The sequence below is a fragment of the Ovis canadensis genome, chromosome 8 (genome assembly GCF_042477335.2).
Source record: "Ovis canadensis isolate MfBH-ARS-UI-01 breed Bighorn chromosome 8, ARS-UI_OviCan_v2, whole genome shotgun sequence".
Taxonomy (NCBI): Eukaryota; Metazoa; Chordata; class Mammalia; order Artiodactyla; family Bovidae; genus Ovis; species Ovis canadensis.
This window is the reverse complement of record NC_091252.1, coordinates 38089193-38110941: the sequence shown is the minus strand read 5'-3', so window position 1 is coordinate 38110941 and position 21749 is coordinate 38089193. Positions and strand designations below refer to the sequence as shown.

Sequence of the window (21749 nt, the reverse complement as noted above, 5' to 3'; positions counted from 1 at the left end):
ATATGAAGGTGAGGAGAGTATGTACCTCAACAATTTAGGGACGACACTCCTCAACAACAGGAAGCAGTTATGCAACTAAAATGATGCCCCTTTCCCTTGGCAACATATTCTAAAAGAGAAAAAGAGGGGAATGAGTCAATTCCTAGGTAGGTTGATAAGAAGTCCAGGGTCCCTGAGGAGGAGAAAGAGGTCTGGGGCTCTCAAGGAAGAGATAGGAGTCTGGAATTCTCAAGGAGGAGAAAAGGACAAACATTTTTTTCTACATTCCTTAGTCACATAAAACCCTGAGCTGATGATGATTACACAACAAAACAACTCAGCTTAAACTCTCTATATAAGGACTACAGAACAACAATGTAGGCTTCCCTGGTAGCTCAACTGGTAAAGAATCTGCCTGTGATGTGGGAGACCTGGGTTCAATCCCTGCATTGGGAAGATCCCCTGGAGAAGGTCATGGCAACCCACTCCAGTATTCTTGCCTGGAGAATCCCCAAAGACAGAGGAACTTGGTGGGCTGTAGTCCATGGGATCGCAAAGAGTCAGACACAACTGAGCAACTAAGCACAGCACACACATCCTGCTTGAAGACAGCCTCTCCTTCTTGAAAACCTTCTGACTAATCCCGTTAGTCCATGTGGTCCCAAAGAGTCAGACACCATTGAACTGAACTGAATCCTGTTATCTTAAAATGTATATTATGGGTGTGGGTCTGGTAAGATCCTTCTGTTGTTAGTTCTAATCCTATCATCTTAAAATGTAAATTGTGGGAGTGGGTCTAGTAAGATCTTTACCACCTTGAGACATTCTTTTGATTTATTGTAATAACCAATTTTAAAAATAATATGGCTCCTTTGCTAAGACTAGTGAGGGGGCCACTCATCCTCCTTCTGATGTCTATGTCAGAAGCTTTCTCTGTCCTTTTCATACTTTAATTAACCTCTGCTACACACACACACACAAAGTAATTTGAATTTATCAAGAATGATTACTTATGAAAAATATTTTCTTTTTGAGGGGACAGGTCCTAGAACATAGAGATGAATTCCATTCCAACTCCCCTATTTTTCATGATTCCTCTTCTGTGAGTCTATTCTTACCTAATCACATTTTTTTCATTATACAGTATTCTCAAAACAGGCAAAATATAAATTAAGATATATCAGGCAGACAGCACATGGCTTGCTTCAAAAGTCATAAAACAAAGATAAAGGAGGAAGGAATACTTCCTAACTCAATGAAGTTGGCATTACACTAATACAAAAGCCAGATAAAGATATACTAATATCAGGAAAAGGAAACTACAAATCAACACCTCTGATGAATACAGATGCAAACATCCCCCCCAAAAATTTAGCAAAATCATTAAGGTATACAAAAATTACACACTATGACAAGGTGGGATTCATCTGAGTCATGGAACACTGGTTCCACAGTCAAAAATCAATCAAACTGAATCCATCCCATTAACCTGCTAAAGAAGAAAAGTCACATGATCATATTAATAATGTAGAAAAAACATTTGACAAGCCCAACACTTTTTATGGTAAATTCAGAATGGCTAGCAAACCAGGAATAAATGGTAACTTCCTCAACTTAATAAAGAGCATCTAATAGCTAAAGCTGGAGAAGGAAATGGCAACCCACTCCTGTATTTTTACTTGGAGAATCCCATGGACAGAGGAGCCTGGCAGGATACAGTCCATGGGTTGCAAGAGTCAGACATGACTTAGTGACTAAACCACCACTCCCACCAATAACTAAAGCTATTACCTACAGCTAACATCATACTTCATGCTGAGAAACTAGCAGCTTTCCTGCCAAGGTCAGAAACAAGGCAAAAATATCCCATATCATCACATCCTACTCAAAGTCTTAGCTAGAGCAATATGACAAGAAAAGGAAAAAAATAAACAGATTGAGAAGAAATAAAGCTGTCTTTATTCACAGATAACATGACTATATATGCTGAAAATCCAAAATAATCAACAAAAAACTCCTGGAACTAATAAATTATTATAACAAGACAATAGGATACAAGGTTAATATATAAAACTCAACTGTTTTTCAATATACCAGCAATAACAACTGTAAATTTAAATTAATAACATACAATTTACATTAGCACCCCACATCCCAAAATACTTAGGTATAAATTTATATGAGATTTATGAGGGAAACTATAAAGCTCTGATTTGAAAAAAAGAAAAAGAAGAACTAAATAAATGAAGCAATATTTCACATTCATAGATAGGAAGACTCAATATGGTCATGGTATAAGTTCTTTACAACTTGATCTAAAGATTCAATGCAATCCAAATCAAAATCCTAGCAATTTATTTTGTAGCTACTGACAAACTGATTCTGAAGTTTATATGGAAAGCCAAAAGACCCAGAATAGCCAATGTAAAATTGAAGCGAACAAAAATTAGTTGGAAGACTGACACTACCTGACTTCAAGCCTTAGTATAAAGCTACAGTAAGTGAGACAGTACAACTGGCAAAAGCACGGGCATGGACATCAATGGAACAGAACAGAGTGCCCAGAAACAGGCCCATATAAATACAGCCAACTGATTTTAGACAAAAAAAGCAAAATAATAATAGGCACACCTCATTTTATTGTGCTTCACAGATACTGCATTTCTTACAAATTGAAGGTTTGTGGCAACCGTGTGTCATCAGATGACAGTAGTTTTAGCAATAAAGTATTTTTCAATTAATGTATGGTTTTTTTTACACATAGTGCTATTCCACACGTAATAAAGTATAGCATTAACATAACTTTTACATGCACTAAGATAAAAATTCATGTGACTAGCTTAAATGTGATATACACTTTATTGGGGTGGTCTGGAACCAAATCCACAACATATCCAAGGTATGCCTGTACAATGGAGAGCTGAGTCTTTAACAAATGGTGCTGGAAAACTGGACATCTACATGTAAAAAAGTGAATATAAACACAGATCTTACACCTTTTCAAAAATTAACTCAAAATGAATCACAGACCTAAATGTGAAATGAAAATCTATAAAACTTCTAGAAGATAACAAAGGAGAAAATCTAGATGACCTTGTGTTTGGCAGTGACTTTTCAGATCCATGAAAAATAACTGATGAGCTGGACTTCATTAAAATTAAAAATTTCTGCTCTACGAAAGACATCAAGAGAATGAGAAGACATGTCACAAATTGTGAGAAAAACATTTCCAAAAGACTGAAAAAGAACTGTTGTCCAGAGTATACAAGCAATTGTTAAAAGTTTTTTTTTTTTTTTTTAAAGAATAACCTGATTAAAAACTGGGCTGAAGATCTAAACAGACACTTCACCAAAAAAGATATATAGAGGGTAAAGAAGCATATAAAAAGATGCTCAACATCATGTGTCATTCAAGAACTACAAATCAAAATAACAAGAATTCCCTGGAAGTCCAGTGGTCAGGACTCCATGCTTTCACTGCCAAAGGCCTGGGTTCAATCCCTGGTTAGGGAACTAAAATCCCACAAGTCATGTGGCACAATCAATTAATAAATACATATACAAACATTTATATAATATATATAATGTTTAGGAATACAGAATCTGACAACAAAGGAGATGGGGTTTGAGTATGGTTCTGCCACTTACAAACTGTGCTAAGGACTTTAACTTCTCTGTGCCTCTGGGATTAATACTACCTACTTCACTTGGTTGGTTGTGTGTGAATGTGTGCTAAGTCGTTTCAGTTGTGTCGACTCATTGCAACCCTATGGACTGTAGCCCGCTAGGCTCCTCTGTCCATGGGATCCTCCAGGCAAGAATACTGGAATGGGTATTCCATTACTGTTCTCCTCCAGGGCATAGTCCCAACCAGGGGGTCGAACCCACATCTCTTATGTCTCCTGCACTGGCAGATTTCTTTACCAGTAGCACCACCTGGGTTGTTTGTAAAGATTTTGTGTAGTTGCTCAGTCATGTCCGTTCTTTGCAACCCTATGGACTACAGCTCACCAGACTCCTCTGTCCATGAGATCTTCCAGGCAAGAAAACTGGAGTGGGCTGCCATTTTCTTCTCCAGGGTTTCTTCCCAAACCGGGGATTGAACTCGGGTCTCCTGCATTGCAGGCAGATTCTTTTACTGTCTGAGCCACTAAAATGACTAGGAAAAGACCCGATACATAGCAAATTAGAACTCAAAGATGTTAATGATTACTTCCAAACTTTGTATTTCTTAAGAATTTTCCAAGGATAAAGAGCTACACAATCTTATAATTAGAACGGCTTTTTTTCATTCTAAAGAACAATATTTGGATGAAAGGGAACAGCAGTTTTCTGAATTTCTGCCACTTTCCTTTTTGTGAACTATTATTTTGCATGACCACAGAATCCACTACGTGTGTGCGTGCAGAAAACTGCTTTGTTGAATCTTCAGAAAAACTATTCTGGTCTTTAACATAATTAAATCTGAATGTTACATTTTTTAAAAGACACAGCAGAACACAAGTGCTGTGCTCTGTTTTTACAACACCTCATTTCTGACAACAAATGGGTAATTTTTCCATACCAAGCAATTCTCCAGTTCTCTGAGGACAACAACTGAGCATCCTACAAGTTGATTCAGTATGTCGGAGGTGCATGCGTGCTCAGTCACTTCAGCTGTGTCTGACTCTTTGCAAACCTATGGACTGTAGCCCAGTAGGCCCCTCGGTCCGTGGGATTCTCCAGGCAAGAATACGGGAGTAGGTTGTCATGCCCTCCTCCAGATCTTCCAGACCCAGGGATCAAATCCACGTCTGCCTTCATCTCCTGCATTGCAGGCGGAATTCTTTATCCACTGAGTCACCTCAGTTCAGTTCAGTTGCTCAGTTGTGTCAGACTCTTTGCAACCCCACGGACTGCAGCACACCAAGCTTCCCTATCCATCACCAACTCCAGAAGCTTACTCAAACTCATGTCCATCGAGTCAGTAATGCCATCCAAAACATCTCATCCTCTATCGTGCCCTTCTCCTCCCGCCTTCAATCTTTCCCAGCATCAGGGTCTTTTCCAATGAATCAGTTCTTCACATCAGGTGGCCAAAGTATTGGGAGCTTCAGCTTCAGCACCAGTCCTTCCAATGAACACCCAGGACTGATCTCCTTGCAGTCCAAGGGACTCTCAAGAGTCTTCTCCAACACCACACTTCAAAAGCATCAGTTCTGAGTCACCCAATATGTCCTACAAGTCAATTTAATTTCAACATTAACTAGAGACAACTCAACCCCACAGGCTACTCACTCCCACAAGACTGCCCCCAACTTCAGAAGCCAGTTAAAAGTCTTAGGCCTCCCATTTTCCTCCCCAGCAAGCTATAAATTAGGGGTTTCCATGACCCCCTCCTCAGGTTTGCTAATTTTATAGAACAACTCAAGAGACTCAGGAAAACAATTTACTATTTTAACTGGTTTGTTATAAAAGATACAACTCAAAAACAGCCATGTGGTTGCAAGAGAGTTGTACCCGACTTAGTGATTAAACAACAAATATGGACAAGGTATCAAGATTGCTGGGAGAAATATCAATAACCTCAGATATGCAGATGATACCACCCTTATGACAGAAAGTGAAGAGGGACTAAAAAGCCTCTTGATGAAAGTGAAAGAGGAGAGTGAAAAAGTTGGCTTGAAGCTCAACATTCAGAAAACGAACATCATGGCATCTGGGCCCATCACTTCATGGCAAATAGATGGGGAAACAGTGTCAGACTTTATTTTTGGGGGCTCCAAAATGACTGCAGATGGTGATTGCAGCCATGAAATTAAAAGACACTTACTCCTTGGAAGAAAAGTTATGACCAACCTAGATAGCATATTGAAAAGCAGAGACATTACTTTGGCACAAAGGTCCGTCTAGTCAAGGCTATGGTTTTTCCTGTGGTCATGTATGGATATGAGAGTTGGACTGTGAAGAAAGCTGAGCGCCGAAGAATTGATGCTTTTGAACTGTGGTGTTGGAGAAGACTCTTGAGAGTCCCTTGGACTGCAAGGAGATCCAACCAGTCCATTCTGAAGGAGATCAGCTCTGGTATTTCTTTGGAAGGAATGATGCTAAAGCTGAAACTCCAGTACTCTGGCCACCTCATGCGAAGAGTTGACTCATTGGAAAAGACTCTGATGCTGGGAGGGATTGGGGGCAGGAGGAAAAGGGGACGACAGAGGATGAGACGGCTGGATGGCATCACTGACTCGATGGATGTGAGTCTGAGTGAACTCGGGATTTGGTGATGGACAGGGAGACCTGGCGTGCTGCAATTCACGGGGTCGCAAAGAGTCAGACACAACTGAGCAACTGAACTGAACTGTCGGGCAAGGTACTGGAGAAACTTATGGTCCGGAGAAATTCATGCAGAGTTTCAATGTCCTGTCTGGGCACATCACCCTCCCAGCATCTCAGTGTGTTCATCAATCTGGAAGCTTTCCAAATCCTATAGTTTAGTAAGAGTTTTTATGGAGGTTTCATTACATTGGCATGGTTGATAAAATCATTGTTCATTGATAGTTAACAATCTCTAGACCCGCTTCCTTTCTTAGAGGTTAGGGAGTAAGGCTGAAAGTTCTAAGTTTCTTAATCAAGTCTTGGTTTTTATGGTCCCCATCTAAGGGGTATCTAGGGGGCCCTTGCCACTAGTCATCTGATCTGCATACAAAAAGATACTCAAAAGTTTTAGGAGCTTGTGCCAAGAACCAGGGACAAAGACCAACTACATGTTTCTTATTATATCACAAGATTACAAGGAGTAATTTTGCAATTTAAAATGAAGATTGAAAAGGAAAAATACTAGTTTTCAGATTACTAAAATTCTTCTTGCATGTAATTGTCTTCTAAGAAAGATTAAAACTGTGAAATTTTTTGTTTTTGTAAGGATCCATTCCTTGCAAATAACATTTCTCTTTGCTATTCCATGCCATTTAAGGGAAGTATAAACCTTAGTCTCCATCTTCTTATCACCTCCCACATTCCCCCAGGGCTGACTCTCTACATTATTCTACCAAATAACACAAGTCAAATTTGTGTGGTAATTTTTTAATAATCGTGTGTTATTACCTATAGGTATTGTCCAATTCATGCAAACTTAAGTGCCTCAGGACCTATGGTAAATTAGAAATGACCGCAAATTCTTTGTAACTCTATTATTTTCATACTACTTAAATTTGGGCTGGTTTTGTGACTTGTTTTGACAGTATCATGTGGTGGAAGCGACACTGTGTGATCTCCAAGTCTAGGCCTCAAGAGACCTAACAGCCCCTATAAATGCTCTCTTTGAACTCTTCCACAGATAAGCTCAGACAGCCTTCTGGGGACACGTGGCCCAGCCAATAACCAGAACCAACTGCCAGTCATGTGAATGAGGTCTTCTCAGACTGTTGTTCGTTTTTCAGTCACCAAGTCTTGTCTGACTCTTTGCGACCCCATGGACTGCAGCACAGCAGGAAATCTAGATGACCTCCTCAGACTATCCAACCCAAACTGGGCTACCAGATAACTGCAGTCATGTAAGTAGCTTGGACAAGGTCAGCAGATGAACTGCTCAGCTGGTCCTAGCCCAAACTGCTGGCCTACAGAATCATAAACAGATAAGATAGCTGTTTTAAGCCATGAAGTTTTGGAGTAGTTTATTATCCTGTGAGAGCGAACAGATACACACAACCCCCTCCCCCCGTCTAAAGAAACAGAATTATCTTTGCATAGAATAAAACTAATGAGTTGCACCACTCTGCTTTCAATTAAACCAAATCTGGTAATATGATCACAACCACTGGATTGGTATTTGATCTGGAACAGGTCAGGAAGATCCCCTGGAGAAGGGCATGGCAACCCAACTTCAGTATTCTTGCCTGGAGAATTCCATGGTCAGAGAAACCTGGCGGCCTACAGGTCCATAGAGTCACAAAGAGATGGACACAACTGAAGCGACTTAGCAAGCGTGCAGCCACATACAAGACATAAGTGACGTGAAAGTCGCTCAGTTGTGTCCGACTCTTTGTGACACCATGGACTATACAGTCCATGGAACTCTCCAGGCCAGAATACAGGAGTGGGTAGCAGTTCCCTTCTCCAGGGGATCTTCCCGATCCAGGAATCAAACCTGGGCCTCCCGCATTACATGCAGATTCTTTACCAGCTGAGCTACCAGGGACGCTCATGACAAGACACAGGGAAGGCCTGTCATCTATAAAGTGACATGGCACAAAACTCTGCCCTAATGGACAACTCCATGGAAGGCAGTGACAAATTCAAATCCTTTATTAGGTAACAGGAATGTTAACATAAACACTGAAAAACTGGTCACTAAAGCTGCTAATACATCCTGAACAATATAATATAAATCCTTATTCTGTAACCACTAGGATCCAGGGGGCTGTATGTCTACTCAGCCTCTTTGCAACCCTAGTCTGGAGTAAGCCTCCACTGGCTAAGGAAATCTGAATATTTTTCTTTACAATCTGAAAGGACACTATATATGCTATATTAATTTCATCTACTATAACACTTTATAGTGTTAAGCTTATAAAACATTTCTAAATAATCTCATTTGAGAGGTAACATGACTGTTGTCACCTCCCCGGCTCCCTGTGTGACTGCTCTGATAGCCCTGCCTTCTCTGGGGTCGTGGAGGCCACAGGCCTCGGGCCATCCCAGTATGTGGCCCAGGTGACTTCAAGGGATGGCTGGCTCCTCTCGACTGTCATCCGGGCCTTGGACACACAAAGCGATGGTCCCTTCTGCCGGATCTGCCATGAGAGGGCATATGGGGAGAGCCTACTGTCTCCATGTGGGTGCACTGGCACGCTGGGCGCTGTGCACAAGAGCTGTCTGGAGAGGTGGCTTTCCTCGTCCAACACCAGCTACTGCGAGCTGTGCCATACAGAGTTTGCAGTGGAGAAGCGGTCCAGATCTCTCACAGAGTGGCTGAAGGACCCTGGGCCTCGGACAGAGAAGTGGACGCTGTGCTGTGACGTGGTGTGCTCCTGTTCATCATGCCACTGGCCGCTATCTCAGGCTGGCTATGCCTGCGGGGGGCCCAGAACCACCTCCGGCTCCACAGCCATCTGGAGGCCTTGGGGCTAATCGCCCTTACCATTGCCCTCTTCACCATCTGTGTCCTCTGGACGCTGATTTGATTCATTTGAGCAGTTCAAGTGGAGAATGCAATGGCACCCCACTCCAGTACTCTTGCCTGGAAAATCCCATGGATGGAGGAGCCTGGTGGGCTACAGTCCATGGGGTCGCACAGAGTCGGACACGACTGAAGCGACTTAGCAGTAGCAGCAGCAGCAGCATGGCTTATTGGACAGGGCATGGACTTTGGGTCAGGGAGACTAAAATTCAATCACACTAATCAAAAGATTACTAAGAACAGTTTTAAGAATTAGAAACAAGAGAACTACATGTAAAAATTTTTAAGTGTCTGGTAAATAACAGCACCCCAATAAATTCTATTTTTGTATTAATTTAGTAAGATTTACTAAGGACACTGATTACATCAACTGGCTTTTGTTACATAACAAAACCACCTCAAAAATTAGTAGCTTAAAATAACAACCAATTCTGAGTCAGCAATTTAGGCTATGCTCAGCTGAACAGTTCTGCTGATCTTGGCCAGGCTCATTCATATGCTGTGGACAGCTGCCAGGTAGACAGGCTGGTCTAAGATGGCTCAGCTGGAATGGCTGTCTCTATTCCAAAGGATCTCTCATCATCTATCTGGCTAGCCTAGATTTGACTACATATGGAAACATGCAATGCCTCTTAACGCCCAGGCTCAGAACTCACCAAACATAACCTCCACTGAGTTTATTAGCCATAGCACATCATCAGGCAAACCAACACTTAAAGGACAGAGAAACAAAGTCAAGGAGCTGCTTAGTGTGGTCAGTTTGCAATTTATCCAGAGACCTATATACTGGGTACCATAAAGGTCTTTTAAATGCTATATATACGTAGATGTAAATGTTTATGTATTTAATCTTTATATTTGCTAAGTCACTTCAGTCATGTCTGACTCTGTGCGACCCCATAGACGGCAGCCCACCAGGCTCCCCCATCCCTGGGATTCTCCAGGCAAGAACACTGGAGTGGGTTGCCATTTCCTTCTCCAATGCATGAAAGTGAAAAGGGAAAGTGAAGTTGCTCAGTCATGTCCGACTCTCAGCGACCCCATGGACTGCAGCCTACCAGGCTCCTTCATCCATGGGATTTTCCAGGCAAGAGTACTGGAGTGGGATGCCGTTGCCTTCTCTGATCATTATATTAAATCATTACAAAAAGGTCCTCAAGAGAGATATAGACTATTACTATTTTTGTGGAGAATCTGAAGTGTAGGGAGCTAGTAACTAGCCCCAAGTATTATTACTTATACGTAGCAGAGTCAAAACTGGAAATCAGGTTTCCTAGGTCCTACCTAGTTCAATGTTTTTCTATTCATCCCATGTTGTTCAGAAATTGATCCCAAGATCCTAAAGATCCTATAATACCTCCATAAAGTAGCTTCTACATAATATCACAGAAAAAAATATTTTTTGATTTGAGATATAAGTTTAAACCATATTTGCTTGATTTCTTTCTCACAGTCTAGTTAACCTAACAAATCACCTGTGGTCAACTTTAATGAAAAACTGCTTCATGGCACAGGTACCATTTTGTTTCAGTTTGATTCTGGGAACATTATTTTTCTTTCTAAATGAAGAATTTATTCAATGAATCACTACTGAATGTCTGTTGTCTATGTCAGTCACTGTACTATATACTGAAGATACAACAAGATAATCAGCTTTTATAAACTATATTAAAAAACTTTCTGTTAAGATCCCTCTCTTGAAGAAATAAGTTTTATAAGGGAAGCATTTATTTTCAGAGAAATTTCTGGCTATTTTAATGAAAATATATTCCTTTTTACCATTAAACCCTTCAATAGCTAATGGAATACCAAGTTTAACAAACTGCATCACCTATATGTATGAACAGATATTCACAAATATGCATTTAATTATCGTGGTCAGAAGCCTATTAATCCTTCTGACTCCTATCTCTATTCATCCCCCACATCTTGGTTGATTCTACCTTCAAAATATATATCTACTAATTCACTAACACCATGTTGAACCAAGCCGCTACCGTCTCCTGTTCAGAGCATAACTTACACTCATTTCATCTCTCTGCGTCCATTATTGTCTTCTTAGAGGAGCTTAAGATACTCTTAAAATATGTCTGATTACATTATTTCTTCTGCTTGAAACCCTTCCAACAGCTTCCCTATTCTAAATGTACTCTCTTCACTGTAGCCTTTAAGACCTTTCCATTCTCACCTTTAACCCTTCTCTTTGTTGCTCCAGTCACACCAACCTTTTCCTTTCACACCAAGCTCTTTTCCACTGTAGGGCCTTTGTATGCACCGTTCCCTCTTGGCATCACTGGCCTCTTTTCATTTCTTGTTGCTCAAAAGGCCCTTTCAAACTCCTCTTACATAGGTCCCCTTCTTATCCTATTATGGTTCCTATTTGTTTCCCTCATAGCATGTTTTCAATTTATAAATACATATTTACTTGTTTATCTACTGGTTATATCCTTCCTACCAGCCTGTAAGTTCCATGAGAGTACAAACTGTTTCATTCATTTACTATACAAATATTTAGCATACTGCTTGCTACACACGTGTTCAATAAATATTTTTTAAATAATCAATATCTAATTTTTGCATGGCACCATATTGGTTTATTTGCCAATAACTGCAGATAGTAAAAGAAGGATGGACAAAACTAAATTTACTAGAGTGAATGAAAATGAAAATGTTTCCAGTGTCAACACCCCACGTAAAAATAAAATTTATTGCCTAAAATAAGTACTTGTTACCATCATCTTAGATTATTAAGGACAGAGGAGCCTGGCGGGCTACAGTCCATTGGGTTGCAAAGAGTTGGACATGACTAAGCACATACATATATAACAAATAAAACCTAGTTCCCATGTGCCTAGAGTATCTAGGTAGATTTTCAGCAGTTTACTTCTTGCAAACACAGGAATAACCATATTGCTGCTAGTGTGACTTTTCACAATAGGCTTTCCTCACCTCTTCTATTTCTCTACAGGAACATTTTTCACATTAAATACTAGGTTGCTGAAATACACAGAGATGGAATTTATATACTAATTTCAAACACAATACAGTGTATTTCCAAAGACACAATTACAGTGTTTCTGGCATAAAGGCAGTAACTAATGCTAAAACACATTTTTAAATGATGGTTCTCTACAAGCAGTTGAAAGAGGGAATTGCTAAGGTCAGTTACTTTAAAGTAAAGTAAGTTTAGATAGCTCACTAAATTAAAAAACTATACCAAACAGTAGCTAGCATCAGCTGTTTTTCCAACTATATTCAGAAAAAATATACTTGTCTTTTAATCATGTGAAATAATGTTTATTGCTGCCAGTTATATAATTGGTATGTTTCTTGAAGAAAATTTGAAAAATATTCACAAACATGAAAATAAAATTATCCCAAATCCCAGCAACCAGAGACTTAACACTTTATTTAACAGAGACCTCTATTTTAGATCAATTACAGTATTATGTAAATAAACTCTTTAAAAGAATCTAGTTTTCTGAACTTATGATCCAACTACTTTCTGTTCATGCCATTCTCTCCTTGAAGGATGAACCAAATCTCAATCCACTCACCTTTAGGACTGAGTTATGTAATATCCCTAAGTATCTGTTTTATCATAAGATTTTCGTGGGGATTTAGTCATGAACATTAAGAACCTAGTACAGTAGATGTTATACAAATGGTAGTCACTGTAACAGCTAAAAAAAAGCACCTCCTTAGTGGAACTTTCAGATTACTTCAGTCCTTTTCTGATGCTATTTGTATGTTACTTACATTGTAGTGTCTCATTATGAGCCAATACATGACTTATATCCCTCACTAGGATCTGAGATGATTTGGGACAGGTCTCCCACAACTTTATACTTGCCACAATGTTCACAAATACTTAAGGTTAATTCAAAAATATTTTTTTCACACATATTTCCTGTAAGTTATTGAACTGGGAGACACAAAGATGAATAGTAAGTTTTAATTTCTGCCCTCATGCAGTTTATAATCTTTTAGAGGAAAAGAGACACTATTAGTGTAAATGACGTTAGGTCCACAAACTTTTTTTTAAAACCCATGGGGGGAAAAAATATGTTTCAGAATTTAGAATTTCTCAGATTTTAGAAAGGTAATAAGTATATATACTGTATATTAAGAAATCATTCAGTAAGGTCCAGGTAGGCACCCTAGGATCCAACATTATTACTTTTATTCATAGTGAAATGTATGAATATTTACCAACTGGTATAAATATAGACTATAAATAGCCTCGTATCCATTCAGGTCAAATTTTAATACTATGTGAGTTTTCAACTGCTGCTATAGCAAATTACCATAAATGTAGTGCCTTACACAGTACGAATTTATTATCTTTTAGATCTAGAAGTCACAACTGTCCTTGTGCTAAAGCCAAGATGTCTACAAAGCTGGTCTCTTTCTAGAGGATCCACAAGAGAATCTGTTTTTTGCCCTGCCTGACTTCTGGATGCTGTTTCTTTCCTTGGCTCCTGGCCTTTCATCTAATAATTAGCAATCCCATCACTCTAATCTCTACTTCTGCCATGTCATTTTCTTCTCTGACTCTCTTGCCTCCCTCTTCCTTTCATAAGGACTCTTGGGATTACACTGAGCCCATCTGGGTAATCCAAGCTAATCTCCCCATTGCAAAATCTTTAATTTAATCATCTCTGCAAAGCCCCTTTTACCAAGTAATGTAATGTTTACAGGTTCCAGGATTAGGATATGGACCTCTTCCGGGGCTATCATTTTGCCCACCAGAGCCACTAAATTAGTTTAGTTGTTTTTTTTTAAAGAGAAACTTAGTTTTCAGAGTCTTTTGAACTTTAGAACTACAGAGAGGGAACTTTGGACCTGTATAAACAAAGGTAGTACAAGGCTAGTGATACAAGAAAAGCACAGGGGGATTATAGAAACATAATGAATGGAAAAACCACAACCAGTTAAGTATCAGGAAAAGCTCAGTGAAATAAATAGTATTGGGCTGGCCAAAAAGTTCGTTTGGGTTTTTATACAACATCTTACAAAAACCCAAATACACTTTTTGGCCAACCCAACATTTGATGGGAGCCTTCAAAGATGTAAAGGATTATGACCGGTGAACACTGGTACAAAAAATAATTTTCAGACATACTTGCTCTCAAAAATTTTATAGGAACATACAAAACAGCAACAACAAATTCAGAGACAGGAAACTATATTTGGAGAAGAAAGAGACTGCAGTTTGACTGAATTATATAGACTAAAAGTAAAACAGTAGTGAAAGAAAAGGAAAGATGAAGACAGATACAATGGGCTATGTTGCTTGTCAGGATGAAGAGTTTGTTCTTAATTCTGGAGGAAGTGAGCAGTCAGGTGGAAATAGTTTTGAACTGAGAAATGATGTGATAAGATTGGTGTTATATTGAAGAAAGATTAACTTGGCAAGAGGATTGATTCAAATTGGGAAAGGCAGAAGCGTAGCAGACAAATGACTAATCTAAAGAATAGGTACTTTCACTAGGGTGATGGGAGAAGAATGATGATGTCAAGGTAGCTAGAATTCATAAGAGATTTTCATCAACAATTTTTAATAAAAGCAGCTACAAATTATAGTGCTTACTATATGTCAGGTACCTTTCTATGGAAGAGTTTAATTCCATTTTACAGATAAGAAGACTATGGTATAGAAAGTGTACCTTCTACACCAAGTATCATGGCTGGGATTTGAATCCAGGTAGATATGACTCCTGGAGAAGGCAATGGCAACCCACTCCAGTACTCCTGCCTGGAAAATCCCATGGACGGAGGAGCCTGGTAGGCTGCAGTCCATGGAGTCATGAAGAGTCAGACAAGACTGAGTGACTTCACTTTCACTTTTCACTTGCATGCATTGGAGAAGGAAATGGCAACCCACTCCAGTGTTCTTGCCTGGAGAATCCCAGGGATGGGGGAGCCTGGTGGGCTGCCGTCTATGGGGTCGCACAGAGTTGGACACAACTGAAGCGACTTAGCAGCAGCAATGACTCCAGAGTCCAAATGAATATGAACTTGTGGTGACAAAATCTGAAAGTTGAACTGATTTGTGAAAAATTCACCATTCCACCTAAAAGTAAGCTATGATAAGTTAACAATGTATACTTAAAACTCTAAAACAAATACTAAAATATCACAGGGAGTTATAGCTATTAAGCCAACAAAGGAGAAAAAACAGAATCGTTAAAAACATTACTCAGGCTTCCCAGGTGGCTCAGCGGTAAAGAATCTGCCTGGCAATGCAGGAGACATGGGTTTGATCCCTGGTCTGGGAAGATCCCACATGCCACGGAGCAACAAAGTCTGTGAGCCACAACTATTGAGCCTGCACTCTAGAGCCCAGGAACCACAACCACTGAGCCCACTCACTGGGGGCCACCCCACAACTCCCAAAGCCCACATGCCCGAAATCATGTGCTCTGCAATAAGAAGCCTGTGCACTACAAGTGGAGAGTAGCCCCAGTTCACCCACCACAGTTAGATAAAAATCCACAGAGCGATGAAGACCCAGCACAGCCATAAATAAATATTTTAACATTTACTCACACTAAAAGAAAATAAAAAGGGAAATAAGACATTTATGAACAGTTACAACAAAAAGAAAATAACAAAATGGTAGATTTAAACTCTGTCATCAATAATCACATTAACCATAAATGATCTGAACATGCCAATTAAAAGGCAGAAATTGTAAGACTGAATTAAAAAAACAAGACCCAGTCACATGCTGCCTATGAGAAACAATTTTAAATATGAATACACAAAAAGGTTAAAAGTAAAAGGATAGAACAAGATATACCATGCTAAAGAAAAAAAAAAAGCTGGAGTGACTACATTAATATCAGACAAAGTTGATTTTAGAGAAAGGATATTACCAGAGATAAAGGGAATCATTCATACTAACAAAGCTGTCAATTCATCATGTATACATCATAATCTAAAATGTCTATTTACTTTACAAATAAATAGATTCAATAAAGTAAAAAGTAACAGAAGTACAATACAGAAAAGTCCATAGATATAGCTAAAAATTTCAACATCTTTCAATCACTAATAGACCAAGTAGACAGTAAGCACAGAGATGTCTAGAAGAACACCATCAACCAACTTGATAACTGAACTTTATAGAACATCCTATCCCAAAACAATACAAAACAAAATTTTAAGTATTACAAGTATACAAATAACATTTACCAAGAGAGACCACGTTTAAGTCATAAAATAAGTAAGAATAAATGTAAAAGGATTTAAATCCTACTAGGTATGTTTTCTGGCCACAATCTAATTACATTAGCAATCACAACAAAATGATATATGGAAAATCCTCAAATAGTTGAAGGCTAGGAAATATATTTCCAAATAACTCCAATCAAAGAAGAAATAAAAAGGGAAAAAACAGTTATTTTGAATTGAATGAAAATGAAAACAAAAGTATCATAATGTATGAGGGAAGCAGCTAAAGCAGCAGTACATAAAGGGAAAATTATAGCATTAAAATGTCTACACTGGAAAACAAGAAAGGTCTTAAATGAATGGCCTCAACTATTTTCACCTCAACAAGCTAGAAAAAAATAAAGCAAATTAAACTGTAAGTAAGCAAAACAGAGGAAATAGTGAAGGTGAGAGCAAAAGTCATTGGAACAGAAAAATAATGAGAACTTTAATAAAAACGACAACCCACTAGCCAGGCTGATGGGGAAGGGTGGCATATGAAAAGAATATAAACTGACAGTATCTGAGGCATGATAGAAATGCTATCACTATAGACTCTACAGATATTAAAAGAACCGTTAGGAAATATTATACAACTTATACTAATAAATTCCACATCTTACATGAAATGGAAAAATCCTGAAAAGACACAAGGTTTAGTGAACCTCACAAAAGAAGAAATACATTAAAGTTAAAAAAAAAATTAAAAAAGAAACAAACAAAAAAGAAGAAATACAGTGTGCTTTGAAAACGAAATGCAGTATTAAGGGATTTACACTACTTGACTTCAATACTTATTATAAAGCCACACTATGCTAGGTAGTGTAGTATTGGTATGAAGATAGACAAATATCCAATAGAACAGAAAAGAGTCCAGAAATAATCCAACTGATGAATTATTTGGTCAACTGATTTCTTCCACAGATGCAAAGTTGACATTCTTTTTTTTTTTTTTAATGGTGCTACAACAATTGGATATTGCTATTAAAAAAAAAACAACAACAACTTAGATCCTGACCTCTTACCATGTACAAATGAGTCTAAATGTAGAATGTAAAACTATAAGACTTCGAGAAAAAAGAAAATTTTTACTGCCTTGACTTAGGCATAGATTTCTTAGAAGTAACACCAATAGCACAATCCATAAAAAAAAGAAATTTTTGAACTAGAATTCATCAAAATTAAGAACTTCTGCTTTTTCAAAAGAACTTCTCCTTTCTCATTTAAGGGAATGAAAAGACAATTCACAGGTTGCGAGAAAATATTTGTAAATCACATATTTGATGTATCTAGAATGAAGAAACCTTTCTTGGCGGCTTAGATGGTAAAGAATCTGCCTGCAATTCAAGAGACCTGGGTTCAATCCGGGAAGAGCCCCTGGTGAAGGGAATGGCAACCTACTCCACCCGGAAAATCCTATGGACAGAGAAGCCTAGTGGGCTACAGTCCATGGGGTCGCAAAGAATCTGACACGACTGAGCAGCTAACACAAATAAAGACAATAAAATTCAATTAGAAAACAAACCAAAGGTCAACATCCAGATATTCGAACAGATATTTCACAAAAGAAAATATACAAATGGTATTTAAAAAGATGATCAACATTAGTCTTTAAAAGTGAAAGTCGCTCAGTCATGTCAGACTTTTTGCAACCCCATGGACTATACAGCCCATGGAATTCTCCAGGACAGATTACTGGAGTTGGGTAGCCTTTCGATTCTCCAGGGGATCTTCCCAACCCAGGGATCAAACCCAGGTCTCCCACATTGCAGGCAGATTCTCTGCAAGCTGAGCCACCTGGGAAGCCCTCATTAGTCTTTAGGAAAACACAAATTAAAGTCACAAGGAGATACCACTACACACCTATTAGAATGGCTATGCGAGACAGCAAAAGAGACACAGATGTATAGAACGGACTTTTAGACTCTGTGGGAGAGGGAGAGGGTGGGATGATTTGGGAGAATGGCATTGAAACATGTATACTATACATATACATGTATATGTAAGAAACGAATCACCAGTCTATGTTCCATACAGGATACAGGATGCTTGGAGCTGGTGCACAGGGATGATCCAGAGAGATGATATGGGGTGGGAGGTGGGAGGGGGGTTCAGGATTGGGAACTCATGTATACCCGTGGCTGATTCATGTCAATGTATGACAAAACCAATACAGTATTATAAAGCAAAATAAAGTAAAAATAAAAATAAAAAAAAAAGAATAGCTAAAACTAAAATGGCAAGAATGTAGAGCAACTGAACTCCTACTCTGCTTATAGAAATACTATAAAATGACATCACCACTTTGAAAGACACCTTGGTACTTTCTTTGAACACTCACAGCAGCTGTATTTGTAATAATCAAAACCTGGAAACCCAAATGATCACCAACAGACTAATTAAAAACAAACTGTTATCCACTGGAACAATGTTTATAAAATAGGATAGTGTCCAGTAAAAAATGAACTAATGACGGATATGAAAACACAGATAAATTTTAAAGTCATTACACTAAATGAAAGCAGCCAAACAAAAAAGACTCTACACTGTATGATTCTATTCATATACAGTTTAAGAAAATACACACCAACCTATTATGCCAGACAGCAGATTAGTGGTTGCTTAGGGTAGGGATTGGGATTGATGGAAGGAGTAAGGAAAGACAGGACGCAGGAATTACAAAAGAAGAATAGAAAATTGGTGGTGGTGGGGGGGGGTCATTATATTGATTGTAATGATGATTTCAAAGCATATACATAAGTCAAAACTTATCCAATTGTACATCAGTTATATTCCAATATAGCTCTCAAAAGCTCTCAAATAGCAATAACCATTTATTCCAATATAGTTAATGCTCATATCCTGCTATAAATGCTTATTTGCTATTACCTATTAACAAGAAAATGATTTAAACTTACAACAGTAACATTATACTACTTAACTTCAATGTGTAAAAGAATACATTTTCTTTCTGGAAATGTGCAAGCAAAAAATCTTTAAGACTAATGGATTAAAACAGTGCAAATTCAGACAAACTCAAGTAGATTAGTAAGATCTGCTATCTTCTATCAGCATATTATTATCTATCCTATTCTTTACTTGAAAATAAATGCAGTTATCACAATACTGGTATGTGGCCTTTAACAATTTCCTTCTCATCACTAAAAGTAATCTACAACTATAAAACAGCAGATGAATTGGGTAACTAGTCATTTGTAATCTGCCTATGTCGAAGTGAAAAATTTCTCCACAGAAACCATTTCACGTGGTGGCAAAATTCCAGGCCAGTTCCCAAATCTTATTTAAGCAGTAAGGATTAATTATCCCCTCTTTCTTCTACATCACTGTTTTCCCTCTACTAGATCACTGTCATCAATACAGAGACATGCTATAATTTCATCCATCTTAAAAAAAAAAACAGCCACAACAAAAACAAACTTCTCTTGGTCCTATTTCTGCCTTTAGCCATTTAATCCCTCACTTCCTGACTTCTAGGCTCTCCTTTTTGGCAAAATTCTTTGAATTAGTTCTCTGATTTCTCTCCTGCAATTCTCACTTAAATCTGTCCTATTTGGGCTTTCATTTCCAGCACTGTATCAAACCATCTGACTAAGGTCAATTATCTGCTATATCTAGTGGTTAATTCTGAAGTCTTTCACTAAACCTCTTAACAGTTGTCTATTCCTTGAAATCACTTATTGTGGCTTTCGGGAAACCTCAAGTTCCTGGCTTTCCTCCTGCCTCCTTCGCAACTTCTCTACTTCCAAATCTCTAGGACTCTAGGACTCAGTCCTCAGACCTTTTTTCTTCTTTGTATCTATATTCACTCCATTAGCAGTTTCATGTTAAATTTTCTCATCTATATCTTAACTTAAAGGACCTGACTGCCTCACTATAATCCTCAAATAAGGTCAATTATAGATAATTTTATCATGTGAGGAGGCAGGTGCTGATGAAAAACAGATTCAAAAAGATATTAAAACAGTTGAAAAGAAAAATAAGTTACTTAATTTTCAATAAATCATTACTAGTATTACTGGTATAGGGAGTTACTTAAAATAATAAAGCTAAACTGATGAATACCAAAACAAATATTTTTTATTTATTTGTCATTTATTACATTAGAAACATTTAAATACCATACTAAATATTTCATTTAAAATGTAAATTATGACCTTATCCATGGTCCTAGTCCCATGTGGGCCTATAACAGTTACAACTTACATTAATTTGGACTTGTTTCAGAAGACTTTTTTATAACAATTATCTCATTTTATCCTAAAAAAGACTCCATAAGAATATTACAGTAAATATTATTTAAGCCAGCAGTTTCTGCTCTCAATATGACCTCTCACATAACAGACTGTTAATGAGCAGATTTAATTAATTTCAAATTAGAGAACTCAGAAATCCATCTCTACTACAAGAAATATATATTAAAATTCATGTTCAACTGATGGCAGGTCATTACTGTCATCTTTCTGTACTTAGCATAAAATTACAGAACAGATATTTAAATCTTCTTTTTAATGTTGATGAAACTAAGTCCTTTATATACATAAACATTAAGAGACAATCTTTATTTCATTTACTTCCATGACTATGCTGATGATAAAAATTATATTAACACTGATATTCAATAATTGTTGACTGCTTCTACTACAAAGAAAAAAACATTTTTGCAAAGAAGAAAAAGACTATAATTGATCATTCACAAGTAAACCATGACCTGTTTCCTTCCTCCAAGATTCCTACCTCAAATGATGTGGCATGCATTGCCTGCTGACCCCAAAGCAACGGTTAGAGGCATACAGACTTACAGCAAAGCTTCTTAAAATATCCCCTATCTCTCTTGAGGGCTCAAACACCAGTGCTTCCAGCCCTGAGGACTGAGGAGTGGCCCCTTCCCTTCTACTACTGAGCACATCAAGTGTCTGTATAGACTCTGAGTTCTGCCTCTAAGATCTCCACCTGTGAAATGTTCCTTTCTGACTGAAATATCGTTTCACCCGTCCAATTCCTATTAACTTTCTTTGTCCTTATCAAGTCCTTGTGATCCTTTTGTTCTTCTCTATTTTCAAAACCATCAACATGCTTTTGGCTTTGCTTCCCTTCCTACCTCACTAGCATTTCAGATCCCTGTTCCAAAGAGAATTGCCCAGATCGCAAGGCCTTACTTTATCCTCTGGTCCCAACTGAAGGGTCATATCAGAATGATATTCTGATATGAATATCATTATATTCATAATGATTACATCTTCTCTGATCACATCATCAGCATCCTCTGCTGTCTTTTAAATTTCCACTCTGTAAATAATGAGTCAAGTCAGCAGTTTTGTTATGCCCCAGTTCATTCCATACCTTCTCTTCTTCATAAATCCATCTATGTCCAGAT

General features: G+C 38.1%; 1 protein-coding gene and 1 pseudogene across 2 annotated transcripts in view; one reads left to right on the top strand and one right to left on the bottom strand.

Annotated features, from left to right (window-relative positions):
* The window catches only part of WASF1 (WASP family member 1), a 68195-nt gene that overhangs the window by 34758 nt on the left and 11688 nt on the right, over positions 1–21749 (bottom strand). The window lies entirely within an intron of this gene.
* On the top strand, positions 8572–9140 carry LOC138445080 (E3 ubiquitin-protein ligase MARCHF2 pseudogene; annotated as a pseudogene).